The sequence below is a fragment of the Scyliorhinus canicula genome, chromosome 18 (genome assembly GCF_902713615.1).
Source record: "Scyliorhinus canicula chromosome 18, sScyCan1.1, whole genome shotgun sequence".
Taxonomy (NCBI): Eukaryota; Metazoa; Chordata; class Chondrichthyes; order Carcharhiniformes; family Scyliorhinidae; genus Scyliorhinus; species Scyliorhinus canicula.
The window spans coordinates 948,536-965,690 of record NC_052163.1 but is presented as its reverse complement, the minus strand read 5'-3'; the positions used below and the strand labels follow the sequence as shown (position 1 = coordinate 965,690).

Sequence of the window (17,155 nt, the reverse complement as noted above, 5' to 3'; positions counted from 1 at the left end):
CACACCCCTGCCCCACCCCCTGCCCCACCCCCCCGCCCCCACCCCCCCTGCCCCACCCCGTCTGCGTCTGCCCCACCCCCACCGCGTCTGCCCCACCCGTCTGCGTCTTCCCCACCCCGTCTGCGTCTGCCCCTGCCCCACCCCCCTGCCCCACCCCGTCTGCCCCACCCCCCTGCCCCACCCCCCTGCCCCACCCCCCCTGCCCCACCCCCCTGCCCCACGCGGTGCTAAAATTACAACATTACCATCTCAGCGTGATCCTCAAATGTGATGAGGGGCTGCACTTGGCTGATGCCCAATCCAGAGCCTTCCTACCCACGACCGAGCAGGCAAGTCAGAAGACACCAGTATCACAATAGAGGTGCTGTGGTCTTGTTGAATCCACTCAAACAGGACCTGTAGGCGGACATCACGAGAGGCTGACCTGAGACCTCAGGAAGGTTTCCCACAAGCTCCGTACATTCTTCACCATCGGAGTTGAGCTGACTATAATCCTGTGTGGCCAGCGAGGTACTACACCCAACAACTTCACCAAGGAAGCCCTGGTTTGGAAGAAACCAGGTACAGGGTCTCGGAATCACTACGCTGGCCCTCCATCTACGCTGACATGGAGAGGGCAGTTTCCAGATGTGCACCATGCAATGCACACAAACCACATCGAGCAAAGGAACAGCTGGATTTACACCAGGTGCCGGACCTCCCACGTCATTCACAACAGCCGACACCTTTGAACGGAATGGTAAACGACATTTAGTCTTGCCGATTCGTACTGCTGGTGGTTTGAACTTGACTATTTGCCAGACGTGAAGTGTGAAACTATCATCATCAAGCTGAAGAGACACCGCACCACACAGCCTCCCTCAGAGACTCGTGACAGACGGCGTCGCCAATGCATCTCCACTGAATTCCAAAACTTTGCGCACACTTTGGACTTTGACCATATCACAAGCAGCCCCCCCCCCCCGACAGAACGGGTGGTATTGGATTGGATTGGATTTGTTTATTGTCACGTGTACCGAGGTACAGTGAAAAGTATTTTTCTGCAAGCAGCTCAACAGATCATTCAGTACATGGGAAGAAAAGGGAATTAAACAGAATTCAAGAAAATACATGAGAATACATAATAGGGCAACACAATATATACAATGTAACTACATAAGCATTGGCATCGGATGAAGCAGACACGGGTGTAGTGTTAATGAGGACAGTCCATAAGAGGGTCATTTAGGAGTCTGGTGACAGTGGGGAAGAAGCTGTTTTTGAGTCTGTTCGTCCGTGTTCTCAGACTTCTGAATCTCCTGCCCGATGGAAGAAGTTGGAAGAGTGAGTAAGCCGGGTGGGAGGGATCCTTGATTATGCTGCCTGCTTTCCCCCGGCAGCGGGAGGTGTAGATGGAATCAATGGATGGGAGGCAGGTTCGTGTGATGGACTGGGCGGTGTTCATGACTCTCTGAAGTTCCTTGCGGTCCTGGGCCGAGCAGTTGCCATACCAGGCTGTGATGCAGCCCGATAGGATGCTTTCTTTGGTGCATCTGTAAAAGTTGGTTCGGGTTAATGTGGACATGTCGAATTTCCTTAGTTTCCTGAGGAAGTATAGGCGGTGTTGTGCTTTCTTGGTGATAGCGTCGACGTGGGTGGACCAGGATAGATTTTTGGTGATGTGCACCCCTAGCAATTTGAAACTGCTAACCATCTCCACCTCGGCCCCGTTGATGCTGACAGGGGTGTGTACAGTACTTTGCTTCCTGAAGTCAATGACCAGCTCTTTAGTTTTGCTGGCATTGAGGGAGAGATTGTTGTTGTTACACCACTCCACCAGGTTCTCTATCTCCCTCCTGTATTCGGACTCGTCGTTATTCGAGATCCGGCCCACTATGGTCGTATCGTCAGCAAACTTGTAGATGGAGTTGGAACCCAGTTTTGCCATGTAAGCTAAACATCATCCCCAAATCTATCAGATTACTGTTCTGCACCCCCTGCCTGTGAAATATGCCACAGAAGGGCGTGTCCTTGTCAGCACTGACTGTTCCCAGGCTCAGCAATATTAATAGTTCTTGATGGAGAAAAATTGGGGCTGTTACCCCTGAAGCAGGGAAGTCAAAAAGATGATATAATCAAAGTTTTTAATATGTGTTTTCTCTCTCTCTCTCCCTCCACAATCCAGGGCAGGAAATATGGGTGAATAAGCTGCAATGGCCAGGTCTGTCTGCGTTCTCCAGTCTCCGATGGAAACCAATGTACGGTTCACTGGGAGATACTGCTGCCTTCCACAAACAATACCGGAACTTTGCATTCTACTGGGTCCTGAAGGCTGGACATATGGTGAGTCAGTTCTCAACTCCCTGACCGTCTGAGAGACCACATCAACATTCCAGAACAAGTAGTTATGAGGTAAAGGGATTTGGGAACAGAAAGAACGCAAGCTTGCATTTAGATAGCACTAGCATGGTGGTTAGCATTAAATGCTTCACAGCTCCAGGGTCCCAGGTTCGGTTCCCGGCTGGGTCACTGTTTGTGCGGAGTCTGCACGTCCTCCCCGTGTATGCGTGGGTTTCCTCCGGGTGCTCCGGTTTCCTCCCACAGTCCAAAGATGTGTGGGTTAGGTGGATTGGCCATGCTAAATTGCCCGTAGTGTCCTAATAAAGGTAAGGTTAAGGGGGGGGTTGTTGGGTTACGGGTATAGGGTGGATACGTGGGTTTGAGTAGGGCGATCATTGCTCGGCACAACATTGAGGGCTGAAGGGCCTGTTCTGTGCTGTACTGTTCTATGATCTATGTCCACAGGATGTTCTCTGGCAATGAAATATCATTTTGTGCCACAACAGGTCTTTTTCAGATTGGCAGGCAGTGACCAGTGGGGTACGGCAGGGATCGGTGCTGGGACCCCAGCTAGTGGGGTACGGCAGGGATCGGTGCTGGGACCCCAGCTAGTGGGGTACGGCAGGGATCGGTGCTGGGACCCCAGCTAGTGGGGTACGGCAGGGATCGGTGCTGGGACCCCAGCTAGTGGGGTATGGCAGGGATCGGTGCTGGGACCCCAGCTAGTGGGGTACGGCAGGGATCGGTGCTGGGACCCCAGCTAGTGGGGTACGGCAGGGATCGGTGCTGGGGCCCCAGCTAGTGGGGTACGGCAGGGATCGGTGCTGGGACCCCAGCTAGTGGGGTACGGCAGGGATCGGTGCTGGGACCCCAGCTAGTGGGGTATCACAGGGATCGGTGCTGGGACCCCCAGCTAGTGGGGTACCGCAGGGATCGGTGCTGGGACCCCAGCTAGTGGGGTACGGCAGGGATCGGTGCTGGGACCCCAGCTAGTGGGGTACGGCAGGGATCGGTGCTGGGACCCCAGCTAGTGGGGTACAGCAGGGATCGGTGCTGGGACCCCAGCTAGTGGGGTACGGCAGGGATTGATACTGGGACCCCAGCTAGTGGGGTACGGCAGGGATCGGTGCTGGGACCCCAGCTAGTGGGGTACGGCAGGGATCGGTGCTGGGACCCCAGCTAGTGGGGTACGGCAGGGATCGGTGCTGGGTCCCCCAGCTAGTGGGGTACGGCAGGGATCGGTGCTGGGACCCCAGCTAGTGGGGTACCGCAGGGATCGGTGCTGGGACCCCAGCTATTCACTATATATATATCAATGATTTAGATTTGTGAGCCAAATGTAATATCGCCAGATCTGCAGATGACACAATGCTGGGTGGGAGGGTGAGCTGTGGGGAGGATGCAGAGATGCTTCAGCGGGATTTGGACAGGCTGAGTGAGTGGGTACATGCATGGCAGATACAGGATAATGTGGATAAATGTGAGGTTATTCACTTTGGTAGCAAAAACAAAAGGCAGACTATTATCTGAACGGCCATAAATTAGGAAAGCGAATGTGCAACGTGACCTGGGTGTCCTTGTACACCAGTCGCTGAAGGTAAGCATGCAGGTACAGCAGGCAGTAAAGAAGGCCAATGATATGTTGGCCTTCATTGCGAGAGGATTCGAGTACAGGAACAGGGATGTGTTGCTGCAATTGTACAGGGCCTTGGTGAGGCCTCACCTGGAGTATTGTGTGCAGTTTTGGTCTCCTTACCCGAGGAAGGATGTTCTTGCTCTCGAGGGAGAGCAGCGAAGGTTTACCAGACTGATTCCTGGGATGGTGGGACTGACGTACGAGGAGAGACTGAGTCGGTTAGGATTGTATTCGCTGGAGTTCAGAAGAATGAGGGGGGATCACATAGAACCTATAAAATTCCAACAGGACTGGACAGGGTAGCTGCAGGAAGGATGTTCCCGATGGTGGGTGTGTCCAGATCCAGGGGTCACAGTCTGAGGATACGGGGGAGACCTTTTAGGGCAGAGATGAGGAGACATTTCTTCACCCAGAGAGCAGTCGGCCTGTGGAATTCATTACCACAGGAAGGAGTTGAGGCCAAAACATTGTCTGGTTTCAAAAAGCAGTTAGATATAGCACTTAGGGTATCAATGGATATGGGGGGGTGGGGAGTGGGATTAGGCTGTAGAGTTAGATGGTCAGCCATGATAATAAATGGTGGAGCAAGCTGGAAGGGCCGAATGGTCAATATACTGATTGTGTTGATGGCCGCTTCCTGTATTCTAGTTTCTCTGCAAGACTGTCTTCTATCACGTGTGCCCTGTGTATGTATAAATTCTGTGAGCTTCAATGGACATCTTAAACTCTCCAACTTTGGGATATCCATTAGCGTACGTTCAGTGTTGTCAAAGGATGAACTGTGACCTCTCCACCATGAGCATGGCAGATTGCTCAGTGAGTAGCTAAATGAGTTAATCCCACCTCTCTCTCTCTCTCTCTCTCTCTCTCTCTCTCTCTCTCTCTCTCTCTCTCTCTCTCTCTCTCTCTCTCTGGTTCTCGAACAAAGCGTACGAGCAGGCAGCCATTGGAAACATTTATTCAAGCTGAGCCTGATCGTGGTTGTAGTGGAGCGTGCGAAACGTGCCACACTTGGGAAATACCTTTGTCTCCAAGCGAAGGTGACGCCATCTTGAAATTCTAAAGCTCTCAAATTCAGCAAAAGAGGACAAAGTATTTGATGAAGAGGGGTGGGAGCAGAGTGTACAAGGGAAACATTGCAGGGAGCTGACCTTCTATAAATATGCAAAGAGGAGAAGATTAGTAAAGACAACAGATGTTGGGGAAATTATAATGAGCAAAGAAATGACGAGAATTGAACACCAACATGGATTCTGTCTTCACAAATAACCTCCCAGAAATGTTCGGGAGCCGAGGGTCTAGTAAGTGGTTAGAATTGAAGGAAATCAAAATTAGTAGAAAATGGCACTGGGGAAATTAATGGGGTTAAAGGCTGGCAAATCACCCAGGCCCGATAATCTACATCGCAGAGCAGTAAAGGAAGTGGCCCTGGAAATATTGGGTGCTCTGGTGGTCACCTTCCCAAATTCTGTAGACTCTGGAGCAGTTCCTACAGATTAGAGTGTGGCAAACGTGACTCCCCCTTGGGAGAGGGAAAAGGGAGGATTGCAGACCTGTTAGCCTGACAGGAGTGGGGAAGATGCTAAATTCTGTTATAAAAGATGTGATAACAGAATGTTTGGAAAGCATTTATGGGATTGGACAAAGCCAGCATGGGCTTGAGTTTTTTGAGGATGAAACTGGTCGAATAGATAAGGGTGAGTCAGTAGATGTATTTGGACTTTTGATGGGATCCCTCAGAAATGGGCAAAATTAACACACACGGGGGAATGTATTGGCACAGATGGAGAATTGGTTGACAGACCGGGTCAGTCGGAGATTGGATTGAACGAGCTTGTATTCACTAACATTTAGAAGGTAGAGAGGAGATCTGATTGAATTGTATAAAATTCTAGCAGTGCTGGGGAGGCCAGATGCAGGGAGGATATTTTTCCTGGTTGGGGAATCTCGAACCAGGGTCACGCTCTCAGGATGGGTCCATTTGGGACTAAGTCAGGAAGAATATCTTCACTGGAGTCTGAACCTGTGGAATTCTCGAACAGAAGGCTGTGGAGGCTAAGTTATTGAATAGATTCTAGGTTTCAATGGCATCAAGGGGTATGGGGATGGGGCGTGAATATGGCAGTGCGATAGAGAATCAGCCATGATCATATTGAACAGTGGAGCAGACTCAAAGGGCCGAATGGCCTACCCCTGATCCTTATTCCTACGTTTCTAAAGTCGAACTTACACTTTAAAATTTTAAATCATGGATCAGATTCCACTCTTCCAGAACAAATTGGGTGATGGCAAAGCCAAATTTAGGACAATCCAGACCCAAAATTGGATGTCTCATAACGGATTGTTTTTAGATTATGTTTATGATTATGTTTTCAGATTATGGGAGTATAGCCGGATTAAGCCAGAAATCCGACAAAATACAAGTTAATACATTTTTATACTTTGGTGTATTTTGGTTATTCATTCAGGGGATGTGGGCGTCGCTGGGCTGGGCGTCGCTGGGCTGGGCGTCGCTGGGCTGGGCGTCGCTGGGCTGGGCGTCGCTGGGCTGGGCGTCGCTGGGCTGGGCGTCGCTGGGCTGGGCGTCGCTGGGCTGGGCGTCGCTGGCTGGGCGTCGCTGGGCTGGGCGTCGCTGGGCTGGGCGACGCTGGGCTGGGCGTCGCTGGCTGGGCGTCGCTGGGCTGGGCGTCGCTGGGCTGGGCGACGCTGGGCTGGGCGTCGCTGGGCTGGGCGTCGCTGGGCTGGGCGTCGCTGGGCTGGGCGTCGCTGGGCTGGGCGTCGCTGGGCTGGGCGTCGCTGGGCGCGCTGGGCGTCGCTGGGCTGGGCGTCGCTGGGCTGGGCGTCGCTGGGCTCTGGGCGTCGCTGGGCTGGGCGTCGCTGGGCTGGGCGTCGCTGGGCGTCGCTGGGCTGGGCGTCGCTGGGCTGGGCGTCGCTGGGCTGGGCGTCGCTGGGCTGGGCGTCGCTGGGCTGGGCGTCGCTGGGCTGGGCGTCGCTGGGCTGGGCGTCGCTGGGCTGGGCGTCGCTGGGCTGGGCGTCGCTGGTGGCGTCGCTGGGCTGGGCGTCGCTGGGCTGGGCGTCGCTGGGCTGGGCGTCGCTGGGCTGGGCGTCGCTGGGCTGGGCGTCGCTGGGCTGGGCGTCGCTGGGCTGGGCGTCGCTGGGCTGGGCGTCGCTGGGCTGGGCGTCGCTGGGCTGGGCGTCGCTGGCTGGGCGTCGCCGGGCTGGGCGTCGCCGGGCTGGGCGTCGCCGGGCTGGGCGTCGCCGGGCTGGGCGTCGCCGGGCTGGGCGTCGCTGGGCTGGGCGTCGCTGGGCTGGGCGTCGCTGGGCTGGGCGTCGCTGGGCTGGGCCAGTATTGGCTGCCCATTCCCAATTTCCCTTGAACTGAGTGTCTCGTTCGGTCATTTCCGAGGGAATTTAAGAGTCAATCACATTGCTGTGGGTCTGGAGTCACGTGTAGGCCAGACTGGGTAAGAGTTGCGAGTTTGCTTCCCGAAATTACACTAGTGAACCAGATGGGATTTTAAGACAATCGACCATGGGTTTCATGGTCATCATTAGACTTTTAATTCCAGATTTTTATTGAATTTGATTTTCACCATCTGCCATTGTGGGATTCGAACTTGAGACTTTGGATTACTGGTCCAGTGACAATATCACTACGCCACCTCCCTCCACTTTGTGGATGAAGTAATCCTATTGCAAGACATTGAGCCCTCTACCAGCTTTGATGAAATACTAAAAGCCTTTGACAAATTATTTAAACATTAGGTTGTGCAGCTTAAAAAGTGGGATAGAAAACACCCAGTAAAGTTATGAAAGGGAAAAGCCCCAGTTACCCAGACATACCCTGTTAGACAGACTGTTATCAGAGGACGAATTAGGAGAGGGAAAGTGTGCGGACATATCTGGGTGATTACTGTAAGAGATGAGGGCCCTCCTGGACGAAACGAGAGAGAGGCGGATGGAAGAGCTCGGCATTGAAATAGGGTAACGAATCTTGTAAGATTTTGCACAGGGTGAACTCCACCTCGTGCGCAAAGCTGAGCCTGATGCAGCTGAAGGTGGTGACCAGGGCACACCTGACCAGGGCATGCATGAGCAGGTTCTCCCCAGATGTGGAAGACAGATGTGAGCGATGTCGGGGAGGTCTGGTCAACCACTCCCACGAGTTCTGGTCCTGCCCAACATTGATCGGTTTCTGGACCACTTTTTCAAGGCCATATCTGAGGTCGTGGAGGTTAATGTGGAGCCATGCCCATTAATGGCAGTTTTCGGAGTGTCAGAACACTGAGCTCTGAGGGGAGACGGGACCGACGGCCTTGGCTTCATCTCCCTGCTAGCCCGGTGGCGACCCCTGCTGGAATGGAGAATGGTAGTGTTGCCCAAGACCTCAGGCTGGCTCTCGACCTAGCAGTATTTCTGAGGCTGGAGAAGATCAAATTTGCCATCATCAAAGATCTGTTCGTGTCCAGTTGCTGGGGTGGGGCAGGAGCCAGGGAATTTATGTGGGGGAGGGAGGAGAGAGACTGTGTTGGGGGGGGGGGGGGGGGGGGGGGGCATTGTAGTATCCATACTGCTGCTGCTGCAAAAAAAACATTGTTTGCACTACACCATTGCACGGGTGTTCACGAGCGGAGAATCGCCGGGTCCCGGTCCGCGCATGCGCAGGGCCAACGGCTTGCAGCGGTCCCACCAGAAAACATGGCCCCGACCGTGCTGGAACTCTAACCCGCCAACCCCGACCCCACAGCCCAACTCTTTCCACCACCCACCACTCGGCCTAGCAGAAGCCCCCCCCCCACCCCCCCCCCCCCCCCGGCCAGCAGCAAGGATTTTGGACGAGTGTGGCGGCGCTGGGCACACGTGGCCTGCGCCGTCGGGAACTCGGGCCATCAGGGGTGGAGCATCGCGGGTGGGCCGGCTGATTATACGCCAGTGGCGTTGCAACTGTGCACGGTGCGCGTCCCGATGACGCTGGTTTGGAGGGAGCGGAGAATCGCGGACCGGAATCATACCGCTGCCTGTCCTGATTCCAGCATCGGAAGCCATTCTCCACCCAATCACCATTCCCGGTTTCGGTATCGGGAGAATCCAGCCCTAGAAGTCTCTAGTAAGCATCATACAAAACGTCTGGAACATGAGAGAATTGTTGATGCATCAGGACAGTTGTTTGAAAGTGGAATTAACAACCAAAGCTGAAGATCTTTGGCAGGGGCTCACTTTGAGTAAACGGAGGAGTCGGCACTTTTCTCTTTATCCAGCTGGCAAGTGTTTAAAGCCTGAAGAGCGAGCTGGAAGTAACTTTCCGGATCCTGCTCCCTGTAAGGTAACAGATCACTCTCCAGCCTCGCTACTTCTCTGATCTCTGTTTATCTGAGACTGGCTGTTGGTCAGCCTGCTGAAGCTGACAACCAAGAAGAAATTGAACAGACCTGAAATGCATCTTCTATGTGACGGCCCAGGTTAACACAAGTTAAAGTGACTCCCTGGAGGGGATCCCACAGCCCGAGAGTCTGGCCTGAATGTTCCAGCTAAAATATCCAAACCGACTGGTAATTTCAGCAGAGGCGAGAGGGGGAGGGATGGGAGCTGACAGCAAGGCACGAGGGGGACGGAAAATGGAATTGATGTAACCTTTAAATGTGCCGTCACAGACAGGCAGATGATGGGTGGATGAGGAGCGTGTTAGTATCAAAATGTGGCAGAGAGGGTGTCTTAACAAGAATCCACCAGATCATCACCCTTGGCTGGAAGAAAGAGAGCATGCTGGGTGATCTCAGAGATGCCTTAATTGTGACCAGAAAGGAGACCAGTCCGACTGTGGAAGTTACAGAGGGATTTCCCTACTCTCCTCCACGGGAAAGGTCATTGTGAGAGTACCCCTCAATCGCCTCCTCCCAGTCTCGGTACGACTTCTGCCCATCGAGGTTCAATGAACAGGATCTCCAGCCCGCGGCAAATCCAGGAAAAGTGCAGGGAGCAGCATCAACGTCTCTGCATGGCCTTCGATCGCGCAAAGGCCTTCGTCTCTGTCAACCAGGAGGGATGGTGGAACATCCTCCTCAAATTCAGCTGCCCTCAAAAATTCATCACCATTCCCCGCCTGCTCCACAATGACATGCAAGACATGTTCCCCACTGACGGAACCACCACAGACCCCCACAGGGGTCAAACAGGGCTGTGTCATCGCTCCAACGTTCTTCTCCATCTTCCTCGCACCAACACTCCCCCTTTCCCACCCTGAAGCTCCCGCTGGAGTGGAGCTAACCTACTGGACAAGCGGGAAATGGTTCAACCTCCGACACTTCCAGGCCAGAACCAAGACCGTCCCAACCTCTGTCATTGAGTGCAGTACGCAGACGGTGCACATATTCAGAGACCGAGCTACAAACCATCGGAGACACGTTCAACGAGAGATACGAGAGAATGGACTAAACACCCGGAAAACAAATGATCCTTGGACAATGTGGATCATTTCCCAGACCTCGGGAGCCTCCTCTCGGTGTGAGCAGACATTAACGATGAAATCCAACATCGACTCCAATGCAGCAGTGCAGTCTTCGGATTGCTGAGGAACAGAATGTTCGAAGACCGACACCTCTGACCCGGCCCCAAGCTTATGATCTACAGAGCAGCTGTGTTTTGTGTCCGCAGGAAAAGGTACAGCAGACAACTCAAATCCTCTGCAAATCCACTGGCAGGATAGGCGTACAAACGTGAGCGTCCGCTCTCATGCCAATATACCCAGTATTGAGGCACTGGTCACTATTGACCAGCTGCGATGGGTGGGCCGCATGCCCAACACAAGACCCCTGAAACAAATGCTCTACTCCGAGCTCCGCAAGGGCAGCGATCGGTGGCTGATAGTCCGAACCTGGATCCACAGACTCTGCCAAATACAGGAGGGAAGAGGGCAGAGGGAACGCTGCAAGGACACACAAAGCCTCCCTCAATAAATGTAACATCCCTGTCGACACGTGGAAATTGCTGCCTTACAACCCATAAACTGGAGAAGAAGCATCTGCAAAGGCTCTAATCATCTGGAAGGAGCGTTCAGAATCCAGAGCATCCCACCCACCCCCCTCGTCAGAATCCAGAGCGTCCCACCCACCCACCCACCCACCTCGTCAGAATCCAGAGCGTTCCACCCACCCACCCACCCACCTCGTCAGAATCCAGAGCGTCCCACCCACCCCCCTCATCAGAATCCAGAGCGTCCCACCCACCCCCCTCGTCAGAATCCAGAGCGTCCCACCCACCCCCCTCATCAGAATCCAGAGCGTCCCACCCACCCACCTCGTCAGAATCCAGAGCGTCCCACCCACCCACCCACCTCGTCAGAATCCAGAGCGTCCCACCCACCCACCCCCCTCATCAGAATCCAGAGCGTCCCACCCCCCTCGTCAGAAACCGGAGCGTCCCACCCACCCCCCTCGTCAGAATCCAGAGCCTCCCACCCACCCACCCACCTCGTCAGAATCTAGAGCGTCCCACCCACCCCCCTCATCAGAATCCAGAGTGTCCCACCCACCCCCCTCATCAGAATCCAGAGTGTCCCACCCACCCCCCTCATCAGAATCCAGAGTGTCCCACCCACCCCCCTCGTCAGAATCCAGAGCGTCCCACCCACCCACCTCGTCAGAATCCAGAGCGTCCCACCCACCCCCCTCATCAGAATCTAGAGCGTCCCACCCACCCCCCTCATCAGAATCCAGAGTGTCCCACCCACCCCCCTCATCAGAATCCAGAGCGTCCCACCCACCCACCCACCCACCCACCTCGTCAGAATCCAGAGCGCCCCACCCACCCACCCACCCACCTCGTCAGAATCCAGAGCGTCCCACCCACCCCCCTCGTCAGAATCCAGAGCGTCCCACCCACCCCCCTCGTCAGAATCCAGAGCGTCCCACCCACCCCCCTCATCAGAATCCAGAGCGTCCCACCCACCCACCTCATCAGAATCCAGAGCGTCCCACCCACCCACCCACCTCATCAGAATCCGGAGCGTCCCACCCACCTTGTCAAACACCTCCTGTGGCAGAGTCTGTGGATCCAGCTTCGGACTATGAGCCACCGCAGAAACCCCCTTCCTGGAGTGGAAGCAAATCATCCTCGACCCTGAGGAACTGCCCAAGGGAAGGGAGAGGTCTGCAGTCACATGTAGGTCAGGCCAGGTAAGGGTGGCAGATTTCCTTCCCTAAAGGACATAAGTGAACCTGATGGGTCTTCACAACAATCAGCAAGGGTTTCATAGTCACCTTTAGACTTTTAATTCCAGATTTTAATTGAATTCAAATGTCACCATCTGCCGAGGTGGGATTTGAACCCAGGTCCCCAGAGCAGTTACCCTGGGTCTCTGCATTATTAGTCCAGCGACAGTACCTCCTACTCCTAGCCCATATTATTTGCACCTAAACTGTATGTGAAATTCTATCATGTTATGATCACTATTGCCGGGAAGCTGCTATACAAATAAGGTCATTAATTCTATCTCCTGGCACATTACCAAGTGTGGTGAATATAAGAAATTGTCATATTTCTTCTGTATACTCTGTCCTGTGGTGTAGCTGTACCCTGTTGGGCAGCATGGTAGCATGGTGGTTAGCATAAATGCTTCACAGCTCCAGGGTCCCAGGTTCGATTCCCGGCTGGGTCACTGTCTGTGCAGAGTCTGCACATCCTCCCCGTGTCTGCGTGGGTTTCCTCCGGGTGCTCCGGTTTCCTCCCACAGTCCAAAGATGTGCGGGTTAGGTGGATTGGCCATGCTAAATTGCCCGTAGTGTCCTAATAAAAGTAAGGTTAAGGGGGGGGGGGGGGGGGGTTGTTGGGTTACGGGTATAGGGTGGGTTTGAGTAGGGTGATCATTGCTCGGCACAACATCGAGGGCCGAAGGGCCTGTTCTGTGCTGTACTGTTCTATGTTCTATGGTGTTAGGGAGCTTGTAAACTCTTCCCACAAGTGACTCTTACTGACATGGCCTGAATGTTGTGCTGAGAACTGTTGTATCTTTGCTTCCAGATTCCAGCTGACCAAGGGTGGACAGCGCTGAAACTGTTACAGAAGGTGACAGATCAGATATAACTGTACAAACGCTGCCCAAATCGGAATTGGTTTGTGGAATCACCCTTCAATATTCAGGGCTGGAATTACAAGGAGAGAAGACCATTCAGACTGGGGACTGATCCAGGATCATTTCCTGTATTAAAACCAGCTTCTGTAGGACATAATCAAATGGGAGAATTTTACTTTCCCTATTAAAATTAACTCTGCACTTTCTTTGAGTCTGTCTGTTTTATTCATGGTTGTGCTGGGAATGAGGCACCGTTCTGTATTTGAGAATATTCCCCAGTGTTCCCACGTGAAATACTCTGTGGTCTCAAGCTAATTCTTAAAATGACCTGTAATGTTCCTGTTGGATGGGCCTGATTTATTACAAGAACACGTGTAGTTAACAAAGAAGAAAGAACAAAGAAAAGTACAGCACAGGAACAGGCCCTTCGGCCCTCCCAGCCTGTGCCGACCATGCTGCCTGTCTAAACTAAAATCTTGATATAATCGTCCCTGCTTCCACCACCTCCTCCGGCAGCGAGTTCCAGGCACCCACTACCCTCTGTGTGAAAAAGACTTGCCTCGTACATCTCCTCTAAACCTTGCCCCTCGCACCTTAAACCAATGCTCCCTAGTAATTGACCCCTCGACCCTGGGAAAAAGCCTCTGACTATCCACTCTGTCTATGCCCCTCATACTTTTGTAGACCTCAATCAGGTCGCCCCTCAACCTCCATCGTTCCAGTGAGAACAAACCGAGTGTATTCAACCTCTCCTCATAGCTAATGCCCTCGATACCAGGCAACATCCTGGTAAATCTCTTCTGCACCCTCTCTAAACCCTCCACATCCTTCTGGTAGTGTGGCAACCAGAATTGAACACTATACTCCAAGTGTGGCCTAACTAAGGTTCTATACAGCTGCAACATGACTTGCCAATTTTTATACTCAATGCCCCGGCCAATGAAGGCAAGCATGCCGTATGCCTTCTTGTCTACCTTCTCCACCTATGTTGCCCCTTTCAGTGACCTGTGGACCTGTACACCTAGATCTCTCTGACTTCAATACTCTTAAGGGTTCTACCATTCACTGTATATTCCCTACCTGCATTAGACCTTCCAAAATGCATTACCTCACATTTGTCCGGATTAAACTCCATCTGCCATCTCTCCGCCCAAGTCTCCAAACGATCTAAATCCTGCTGTATCCTCTGACAGTCCTCATCGCTATCCGCAATTCCACCAACCTTTGTGTCGTCCTCTAACTTACTAATCAGACCAGTTACATTTGCCTCCAAATCATTTATATATACTACAAACAGCAAAGGTCCCAGCACTGATCCCTGCAGAACACCACTAGTCACAGCCCTCCAATCGGAAAAGCACCCTTCCATTGCTACTCTCTGCCTTCTATGACCTAGCCAGTTCTGTATCCATGTTGCCAGCTCACCTCTGATCCCGTGTGACTTCACCTTTTGTACCAGTCTGCCATGAGGGACCTTGTCAAAGGCCTTACTGAAATCCATATAGACAACATCCACTGCCCTACCTGCATCAATCATCTTTGTGACCTCCTCGAAAAACTTGATCAAGTTAGTGAGACACGACCTCCCCTTCACAAAACCATGCTGCCTCTCACTAATACGTCCACTTGCTTCCAATCCTGTATCCTGTCTCGAAGAATTCTCTCCAGTAATTTCCCTACCACTGACGTAAGGCTCACCGGCCTTGATTATCCTTGCTACCCTTCTTAAACAAAGGAACAACATTGGCTATTCTCCAGTCCTCCGGGACATCACCTGAAGACAGTGAGGATCCAAAGATTAACATTAACTGGGGATAAACTACACACAAGACAACAGCAAAATTATCCACATGCAAGCTCCCTGTTTTACTTCCTCCAGCCAGTGTCTGGTCAGCTGACTTTAAATTCACTTCTATACTAGTGAGACTCCTAGTGGTCAGTCGGTGAATTACAACACAACCATGATCCCAAATCTTTGAAAGAATAAATGAATACTTCAATATATTTACATGTGATATCATGAGCCAATAAGCCTAACAGTATTTTTTTAATTTTTAAAACTGGTTCAACAAACATACCTATATAGATACATATATACTCAAGAACAGCAAGCATAGTATGTACAAGTCGACCAAATCTACAAATTGAGTCGATTAAGTTTTCTTCTGCTGATCGTCTCAAAGTTTGACCTTGCTGCTCAGAACTTGTAGATTCCATGTTCTCCGTGACATTCCCATGCTCAGGAACTGCTGAACTATCTGACACTGCAGCTTGCGTTGATTCCGATGCAGATTCATCATCCATCACGTTGTTGTGAAAGTTTCTCTGGATTTCAAGATTTCTTCTTAAAATCAACTCTTCCTCTGCCTGTAGAGTGTAGGAACGAGGTGCTACTTCTTCAAGTACAATGGCTTTTCTCGACCAATTGCCTGAATCTTCTCTCACAATGTCATCACGACTCAGATGGTGAAGTTCTGGACACTCTATCATATCTGTGCTTTTGTTTCTCTTTAACGTTTTGCACCGTTTTGTACCGTCTGAATGGCATAATAAAAGTGCAGTATTTTGTAATTTGTTCCTCTAGCTTTAGTTGCCAGAAACCCTGACATGTGGTAAGATTCGTAAAGAATTGTGCACCAGCCAACTTAGATGTGATTACCTCGGGCTCTGGTATTGGTAATCATCTGTTTTGATATTCTCATTAAGATCTTTTGGATCCATGCATATGCGAATATCGTCATTCTTTTACTTTACACAAACCATGGAGGTTGCTCTATCGGTAGGGTCTTCTATTTTCTGATTACTTTTGTCATTCTGTCTAGTTCCTTTTTAAGGTGATCCCGAAGAGGTGCAGGTATTCTTGGTGCCTATATCACAGCTTTTGCATTCTCTTTGAGTTGTACCTTGTAGGTGAATGGTAGTGGACCAAAACCTGTGATTTGCTAATAATGTTCTCTGAATCGTTGGAGTTTTGATCCAATCCGTTGTGGATGCTAAACACCAACTGCACTAGATGTAATTCTTCACAGGACTGAGCACCTAATAATCAATCCAAGCCTTCCGATACAGTACAGAATGGGAAGGAATAAACTGTGTTCTTCACCACCACACTCAGGTCACAAGAACCATAGCATTTAATGCTTGAACGATTATAATCTCAGAGATATTTTGTGATTTATTCTAATCAACTGAATTTTTAGATTTAAAAAAAATCCGTCATGGTGATTAAATTGGCTTTGGCACCAGTGTCTAATTTCAATCGGACCACTGTACCCATTCACCTCAAGTGGTGGCAGCCATTTGTCCTTGTCAACCTCATTTATTTTAAATGGAGTACCAATGGGTGGCACGGTAGCACAGTGGTTAGCACTTCACAGCACCAAGGACCCGGGTTCGATTCCCGGCTTGGGTCACTGACTACGGAATCTGCGCATTCTCCTGGTTTCTGCGTGGGTTTCCTCCGGGTGCCCCGGTTTCCTCCCACGAGTCCCGAAAGATGTGCTGTTACATAATTTGGACATTCTGAATTTTCCCTCTGTGTACCTGAACAGGCGCCGGAATGTGGCAACTAGGGGCTTTTCACAGTAACTTCATTGCAGTGTTCATGTAAGCCTACTTGTGACAATAAAGATTATTTATTTTTTTATTAAAAATTCGCATTATTTTAAGTGCTGGAGCATTTTTGATGTCTCCAAAAATGTATTTTTCTGTGTAACAAACAATGATACTTCATCCCTGGAGACTCTGTCTTCCACCTTGCTGGCTGTTCTAGGGTTCAGCTGAGAATAACAATTCTGAACAAAGTGGTTTCCCGCATTTTCTTTTACTTTTTCCCGCCTTTTTGGGGAAAAGGGCGGCAACCGGAGTGCTTTCCTCAAAGAGGACACCACCATTACTGAGAAACATTTCAGAATGCTGGGCTGCTGGCTCGTTCCCTCAACTCCGATTCCCTCAGCTCCGATTCCCTCAGCTCCGATTCCCTCAGCTCCGATTCCCTCAGCAACCGTTCCCTCAGCTCCGATTCCCTCAGCTCCGATTCCCTCAGCTCCGATTCCCTCAGCAACCGTTCCCTCAGCTCCGATTCCCTCAGCTCCGATTCCCTCAGCAACCGTTCTCTCAACTCCGATTCCCTC

At 51.6% G+C, this 17,155-nt stretch overlaps 1 long non-coding RNA gene across 1 annotated transcript; it reads left to right on the top strand.

The window, feature by feature from the left end:
• The first annotated feature begins 2,130 nt into the window (after nt 1-2,130).
• Nucleotides 2,131-13,228, top strand: LOC119953722. The gene is made up of 2 exons (XR_005458085.1): nt 2,131-2,322; nt 12,971-13,228. It is a non-coding gene; the product is annotated as an uncharacterized LOC119953722 (long non-coding RNA).
• Nucleotides 13,229-17,155: the final 3,927 nt, after the last annotated feature.